The sequence below is a fragment of the Pleurodeles waltl genome, chromosome 4_1 (assembly GCF_031143425.1).
Source record: "Pleurodeles waltl isolate 20211129_DDA chromosome 4_1, aPleWal1.hap1.20221129, whole genome shotgun sequence".
Taxonomy (NCBI): domain Eukaryota; kingdom Metazoa; phylum Chordata; class Amphibia; order Caudata; family Salamandridae; genus Pleurodeles; species Pleurodeles waltl.
In genome coordinates this window covers 208,505,391-208,514,125 of record NC_090442.1, presented here as the reverse complement: position 1 = coordinate 208,514,125, position 8,735 = coordinate 208,505,391, and positions in this window count along the sequence as shown.

The following is an 8,735-nucleotide window of genomic DNA, read 5'->3' as shown; positions in this document are numbered from 1 at the left end:
GGCACCTCATGACATAGCAGGAGCTGGCCCTAGGGGGTGGTGGTCCCCAGGGTCATCAGTGGGTCCATGAGGGGCCTGCGTGGCCATCAGGCACCACCCCCCACATATAAAAACATTTTTGCCCCAGAGGGTGGTGGTCTCCGGGGTGTTGGTCTCCGTTGTGCAGCTGCTCGCTCATAATTCAATGTAGCCCAGGGGAGGTGGTGGTCCCCAGGGTTGTGGGGGAGGCCATCGCCTCCCCATCTGTAAAAAACATTTTTGCCCTGGCGGTGGTGGACCCCATGGTGCGGTGGGGGGCCCCCACTTATAATTCATAAAGCCCGGGTGGTGGTGGTCCCTGGGGCTGTGGGGGCCCTGCAGCCCCCCACTCATATTTTACAATTTGCTCCAGTGAGGTGGTGGTCCCCGGGGCTGTGGAGGGGCCAGGAGGCCCCTCCATTTAAAAGTACCCCCGGACCTGCTCCACCTAGGGTCTTCATTGAAAAAAAGCGCGGGAGGCCACACTTTAAAAAAAAAAATTGGATGCATTCATGACCCATGTCATGCATTCGCGGTAAAAAAAAATAATTAAAAACTATTTTTAGCATCGGGGGCAGGGTGTTCATACCCTGGCCCCTTTTTTATTTTGTAATAATTTTTTTCTGGGACTTGGCTGAAGCCGAGTCCCAAAATGGCTAACAACACTTCAACGGCTTCTGTAGGTGAAGTGCTATCAGCCAATCAGATCTCAGCTCGAGATCGGGAGGGGTTGCAAATCCTTTGTGCCCCTAAGTATCTACAAATTTGGATTTTCTTAAATTTCTCTGAAACTACTGAACAGAATTACACCAAATCAAACAAAGGTCGCTTTCTGGACCAGTATCTAAATTTCTGTCAAATTTGGTGTAATTCGGTCCAGTTGTTTCAGCGCTATTGCTGTTTAAAATCCCTATTGAAAAATGAATGGGGAAAATCTGTTTTGGGACCCCCCTTTTTCTCTGTCCCTCACTGAACGGATCACCCAAAAACTTTCCAGACAGCAGCTGACCTGACTGCCAAATTTGTTTGGAAAGTTTTGTGAAGATTCGTCAAGCAGTGTCAAAAATATAGGCAAGTAATAAAACACTTTTTATATTGAAACCAGGTCCTAACTATAACTACCTAGTGGCAACCGCCACTATATATCTCTACATTAGTTATTTTTAAGGATTTTGTTTTATCTAGAAATTACTCTTTAGTGATGGGATGTAAGAGATATAGGGGTATTGGGTGGGGAAGTGTAATAATACTCAGTCCTAATTTTGATACTTGAGTATTAGTTTTTAAAATATTAATTTATGATTTTTTAACAGCAAAAAATTATGTAAAAATAATTTCTAAACTAGAAAAACAACATTTATGGACAGGATGTAAGGGATATAGGGGTATTGGGTGGGGAAGTGTATTAATACTCAGGTATTGATTGTAATGCCCAAGTATTAATTTGTAAATATGATTTTATATTTTTTGAAATGCCAAAAATATTTAAAAAAAATATTTTTGAAATTAGGTTTGGGATGGGAAGTAAGGTTTATGGAGTAGAAGGTAGGGAAGTGTATTAATACTGAGGTATTTATTTTAATGCCTGAGTGCTAATTTTCAAAACATGAATTTAGAGGTTTGAATTGCTAAAATATTTATAACAATTATTTTAGAAACCAGAAAGCTAACCTTTAGGGATGGAATGTATGGGAAATAGGGTGATTGGGTAGCGAAGTATATTCATACCCAGGTATTACTTTTAATACCTGAGTATTAATTTTAAACTATGAATTAAGATATTTTTAAATGCAATAAATATTTATAAAAAATACTTTAGAAACTAGAAAACTAACCTTTAGAGACGGGATGTAAGGGACATAGGGATAATGCATGGTGAAGCATATTAAAACTGAGATATTTATTTTAATACCCTAGTATTAATTTTTAAGACATTAAAAATTATTTTACAGTCTATAAAGCTAACAATTAAGGACAGAGGTAAGGGATATAGGTGTATTGGGCGGGGAAGGGTATTATAATTTATGAATATATATATTCACTGAAAAAAAACAATGGTTACAGGGACGTTATAGTTAGGAAATATAATTTTTTAAAACACAGAAATTCACTTAAGAAAACAAAGATTAAAGGGACGTTATAGTTAGCTTCTGAACTTACTCATACAAAACCTTAGAAATTCACCAGTTATAGTTATTTCAAGTAACTATAACTCCATAGGAACAAACAGGAAAACACACCATCATAGAAAGGTAAAAAAAGCATGCATGCAGGGAAAACCACAGACTCCTGGGAAAAAGATAACATGTCCCAAGAAGAAAAATGAAGGAAAAGAAGGAAGAAAATGTCACATGCCAAGACTCCAGGTAAGTGACAACAGATGGAGAGAGGTTCCGCCCGAACCCAGCAGCAACCGTCAGGCCACACTTTGAAAGAGGCGTGGCCCGAGACCCAACACTGTGTACCCGCCGATCCCACTGCGGCCCACGAGTAAGACGCCATGGGCCCCAGCGGCGCCACACATTACCTTATTCCTTATTTCCTTGCCATGCATTATTGATGAGATCGATTGAAGCTAAATATTTGTAATGGACTTTAGCCCGTATGTTGCAGTATGAGTGTGTTGAATGCCCACACTAACCTCTCTAAGAGGCCTAAAGTTGTTTCACATTAATAATAATGGCAGCAAGGTGTTTGAGGGATTCTACTTCGCATAGTGTTGCTGAGACATAGTACGATGCACCCTGAAACAAGAGAGACCAAAAGCCCTTGATTCCCTGGCAGACACACAAGGGCACCACTGTCCTGTGACCACCAAATCACTTCACCTCACTTAGCACAAATATTTTACATAACATTGTTTTGCTATAAAGCTTAAAATTTAAATCAGGCCCATCAATTCAATCAGTACGTTGAGCAAAATCATTGATTAACAGTTTAACATAATAAATCACAATAAAGAGCAAATAATCTTTAGCGTAGAATTGCCATGTATATAGCAACAAATATAATTTTAGCAAAAAATATATTTTTAAACATTTTTATTAAACGTAAAACAGAAAGATCATAGTTCTTATCGTCAATTGTGCTGTCCACTCTGCTGGAGGAAACAAGATCACAAGCCTTCAGTGGGAGTAGCACTCCTGCCAATGAGTTTGATGTTGAAGGCCAGCCTGACCCATCAGGTTTGTGTGGCCAGTGCCATAGGCTTCTCCTACTCCCTGAGGATGTAAGACCTGTAATGTATAGCAGAGGCCTATCTCCTTTAGCTAACGTGTTGTACTAACATTTTAATGATGTTTCTAGGCAGGTTATTTTAGCAACTTTGCCTGACACTTGTGCTCATTAGCCCAGTTTCATTTTATTCTGCTTCATTTTTATTATTTCAGAGTCAGCCTCATTTGCGGTGCTGTTTCATTTTCTTTATCTAGTTGTTCTTTAGCCTGTGAAAGCATTGCATTTCTTAGCAAGAGATTCTTTTCACTTTGTGCTTTCCTCAAGGCTACACCAAGATAGGGTCGCCGCTAACGTGGTACACTGAGTATTCAACTTTCACAGAAACATACACACCCTTACATGGGGACATTTTCTCAGAACATCTGCTGTTTTATTATAAAAACACTTCTCTGTCCCATGCATGTTAGAGGGAGATTCCACCCACGACCGCATGCTGATCGACTTTGCTACAGCTGCTTGCTGAGACTACAGGTTTTCTGGCCTACGTGGGGATTGTGTCTCTGTAGACAACAGGCTTCCTTGCTCAGGTATGGGGGATGATGTCTTCCCAGGGGGGTCCTGAGGGTGAATTAGGACTTTTCACGCTGTGCTCTAACATAGCTTATGTAGGAACCACATTTATTACACGCATAGTGACAGTATGTTGGGACTTTTCCTGTGTTAGACTTTGCTCATCACCATTTTGCTTCTAGCATGTTTCATCATTCTAACTATTGCAATACATACCATTTTATCGAAGACACAGCTGATTTAATAAATCCTATTGAACCATCATTTTGTGCCACTGTTTTTGCATGTGTGGGACTAATGTAACTGAGAGAAAAAGGATGAGATCTGATACACCATGATTTCCCTGAGAAGTCGTTATTGTCATGTGCCCAGTTGACACAGATCATCCCTGCTCTTGGGCGGAGATGAGGGGCTGCTAGTTTGCCGGAAACAGATTAGGCCGACAGTTGTCACATAGTGTGGGATTTGACTCAGTTCCCCACAGTTCAGGTGATACTGCTTCCCAAATCCAGCAGTCTCATTAGGATAATGAGACCCCACGTGACAACCTCGGTTCTCCCACCGACCTGAATGGTATCCAAATAACTTAAAATTATCTCCTGAAATGCCTTGGGTGGTGCCGGATGGCTTCAGAATATTGACTGCATTAGTGCCTGATTTACCTGCAGCTTTCCATGATCAAGTGCCACCTGCTGCCAGTTTGGTCTTAGAAGCATCTAAAATTGTCAGCTCCAATGAAAGAGGAAAACTGCTGCCCATGGAGCAATCTGTCATCATCACCCCTATTGAACATTCAGAAGGGGTGTAATAATATAGCCTGGTTAAGAACAACACAACAAACCTAACAGCAAGAGCTAAAAAAAGTGATGTCCTAATGTGAACTTCTGAACTATTCGTCTTATCCTCTTGATGTCCAAATATTTCACATCCATTCATTTATTGCTGTCTGGAAGCAACTGTTGGAACATTAATATTTCACATCCAACATACAACTAGTTAGACTGTGAGCCTTAGGGTAGTCTTCCCCAAAACCTTTTGCCTTACTCGTCCATATTTTTCTGATCCTGTTTTTGTTGGCCTTAGGACTCTGCACACATTACCACTGCTAACCAGTGCTAAAGTGTGTGTGCTCACCCCTTAAAGCATGGTAGCATTTGGTTTTCTCCAATAGGCATATTTAATTTATTTATACATCCCAAATAAATGTGGTACTGCATGTACCCGCAGCCTCTAAATTAAATGCTACTGGTGGGCCTGCAACGCTAACTGGATGTTTTCCCCCAACACTCTGTTGAATCTCTCTACCAATCCATTCTCCCTAGGATGCGCTATAGCCGTCTTGATGTGTTTAACCCTACTACATTCCAAATAATTTTCAAACTCTCCAGATGTGAATTGTGGCCCATTGTCAGTCACCAGTACCTCAGGGTAACCTTCTTGCCTCCAAATTTCTTCACACATCTCAATCATCACACTAGATCTGACGTCACAAATTAGACTGGCCTCAGGCCATTTCGAGTGGTATTCCATCATCACAATGGCAAAAGTTTTTCCTTCCCCCTCCAAATTAAGTGGACCACACATATCCATACCTACCCTTTCTCATGGTTTATGTGGAAAAGGTAGGGGAACCACAGAAGTACCCTTGCCAATAAGCGTCTTGTCACTGCACGCACAACTCAAACAATTCCTGACAAACTTCTCCACATCTCGATCCATTCCCGGCCACCAAAAATCCTCCCTCGCCTTCCTCTCTGACATACCCCCGTGGCCCTCATGCAGGATTTCCAAAATATCTTCTCTCAACCTGTGCGGCACAACCATCTTGTCGCCCCTTCTTAACACTCCTCCCTGCTCAGACAACTCTGACCACACAAATTTGAAATTTGATACCATCTCCACAACATTCTCATCCAATTCCCCCCAATGTTTATCCAAGTTAGTTAATATCATTTGCATCACTACATCCTCCAACACTGCTGTCTTCCAAACTTCCTCCTTTATAGCTTTTGTCACTACAGGGTGTATGTCCGCCACAACCCAATCTTCACCCTCATCATATTTTACACCCTCCATTGGTAATCGAGACAAACAATCGGCATTCACATTTGCCACTCCCGGAACATACTCAACAGCAAAATCATATTCCCGAAGTCTACATAACCACTTTGCTCTGCGAGGTGATGCACGGCTGGCACCTTTGGTTGTAAAAATATCCACTAATGGTTTGTGGTCAGTCCGTAAGTCAAATTTTCTTCCCCATACATAGTTCCTGAAATGTTGCACCCCCCACCAACAAGCAAGAACTTCTTTCTAGATAGCCGAGTAGGTAGTTTCCACCCCCCTAAGTGTCCTTGAGGCAAATGCGATTACATTTTCTTTGCCCTTTCTCACTTGTACCAAAACCGCCCCCAAACCATACATGCTAGCATCAGTATAAATAATGGTATGATCATTTGTGACAAAAGGTTTTAGTTCAATGGCGTTCATAATGTTCTTCTTAAGCTCTATAAATGCCTGTTGACATACTTCCGACCACTCAAACTTCTGTTTTTTCTTCATTAATGCGTGTAATGGATGGGTCATGTCTGCAAAATCCTTCACCAATTTTGCATAATACTCCGCTAAACCCAAGAATGATCTTAGTTGATCCTTATCCCTCGGATTCGGCGCTTTCTCAATAGCATCCAACAATCGTATCCTGGGTTTTATTCCCTCACCAGACTCCGTATGACCCACATACTCCACACTATGGCATTCAAACTTACATTTTTTCGTCTCAACACTCAAACCCGCTTTTTCCAAAAATTGAACACACTCTACTCAACACCCCATCATGTTCCACCTCATCTTCTGCCCACACTAACACATCATCTTGGAAAAATGTTACATTCTTAACCTTGCCCAATAAATGCTGCATCACTCTTTGAAAAACTTCAGAAGCAGATGCTAAGCCAAATGGCATCCGCACAAATCTATATGCTCCTTCAGGCGTGATAAACGACGTGAGATGTTTAGAATCTGGATGTAATAAAATCTGGTGATATGCATTTGATAAATCAAGGGTGGAGAACACCTTCCCCCCATGAATACTGGCCAGCAACTCATTTATGTTCGGAATGGGATGTCTGTCTATCCATATGTTCTCATTTAAATCCCTCAAATCAATGCACATCCTGATTTTGCCATTCGAATTTCGAGCTAGCACCACTGGGTTTAACCACTCCGAAGATTACACTTCTTCTATTACCCCCAACTGCAACAACCTTGCTAGCTCAACCTTTAACGCATCCCTTAATGCCAATGGTACAGCTCTCTCCTTGTGCACTCTGGGTACCGCACCGTCCCTCAAGACAATCCTATGTTGAAATTTCTTAAGACAACCCAACTTATCCCTGAACAACAACAGGAATTTCGACCTCCATTTCTCCACCTTAGGGTCATCATGTAACACAGTTAATACCTGTTCCTCTGAATTAGGGTTCAGCACTATGCCTAATGCTCTTTGCTCACTCCAGCCCAATAAGCATCTCCCTTTCTCCACAACATACACACAAGCCATGATCTCCCTATGTTTAAAAACAATTTTCCCTAGAAAAAATCCGACAACCGGTATTTAGTACCTCCATATCCCACTAGTTCAATCATAGATTTGGATAGTTCCAACTTTCCTAACTTGAACCATGTGTCCTTGTCAATCAGTGTATGTGGAGAACACGAATCCGCCCACATATCAACTACTACACCATTTAAGCTTACACTGCATTTTGGAGGCCAATAACATTCATTCCTTAACTGCATTACACTGTCCCCAAGTGTGACTTCTTCCGTAGGGGCATCGTTCAATATTAATATTTGTATGTGATCTTCATCATCATCCAAAGATGTTCTTTCCACCTTTTTACTGTCCCCCTGCAAACAATTTACACTTTTCTTTTTTACTCCCATCCCCCCTTTTTCAGGTTACACACTCTAGCAAAATGACAAATTTTGTTACAATTGAAACACTTTGCATTTGTAGCTGGACAATTTCCAGAAAATGCTGGATGTTTCACGCTACCACATCTATAACATTTTTTTCTTTTTTCTTTCAATTTACAATCGTTACTGGTGCTTTTAACTCTGTCTACTTCTTGCACAGTCACATTCTCTGCTGTGTTTTTGTTCAATTCTTTTATATAACGTGATGTGTCTTCGATACGTCGTACAATAAGTATAGCTTCTTCCAAGGATGGGTCCTTTAGACTCAAAAGTTTTTCTTGGATTTTTTATTCTTTGTGCGATTAATTAATTGGTCTCTTATTACTTCCTCATGCAAGTCCCTAAATTTGCAGGTATTAGCAAAAGTTCTTAATGCACTCACAAATTGGTCAATCGATTCACCATGAGCGTGTACCCTGGAAAAGAACTTGTGGCGTTCAACCACAATGCTCACTTTTCTACTAAAATGACACTCTAACGCTTGTATAGGTCTCACATACACATCATCACCCTCACCCTCTTCATCAGAACCGTCATCATTCTCAACAACAGCATTAAATGGCAAGGTTTTCAATACTTTCCTGCCTTCAACACCTAGATTATGCTTCAATAAGGCTAATTTCCTCTTTGCAGTGAATATGGCTCCTCCTAATGCCTCCAGATACGTTTCAAAAGTCTCTTGCCAATCTTCCCATGGCATAATGGGATCACCTGGAAGCGGTAAAAATGCAGGTGGGGGCGCTATGGACTGCATGGTGAATGATGTGTGAATATGTTACCTCTATACAGCTGCTAAAATCAGACACACATTTCCCCCCATTTTTTTCTTAGTATTTATTTGTCTCAATGCTCCTTCTCTTGTTTAAATGTACCTTTACAGTCCCTTATTGTTTGTCTAAATGCTCCTTTTCTTTGCTTGTTTAAATGTACCCTTTCAATCCTTTATCGATCCAGGAAAATTCGATGGCGTCGACATCAACTTCAAAGGA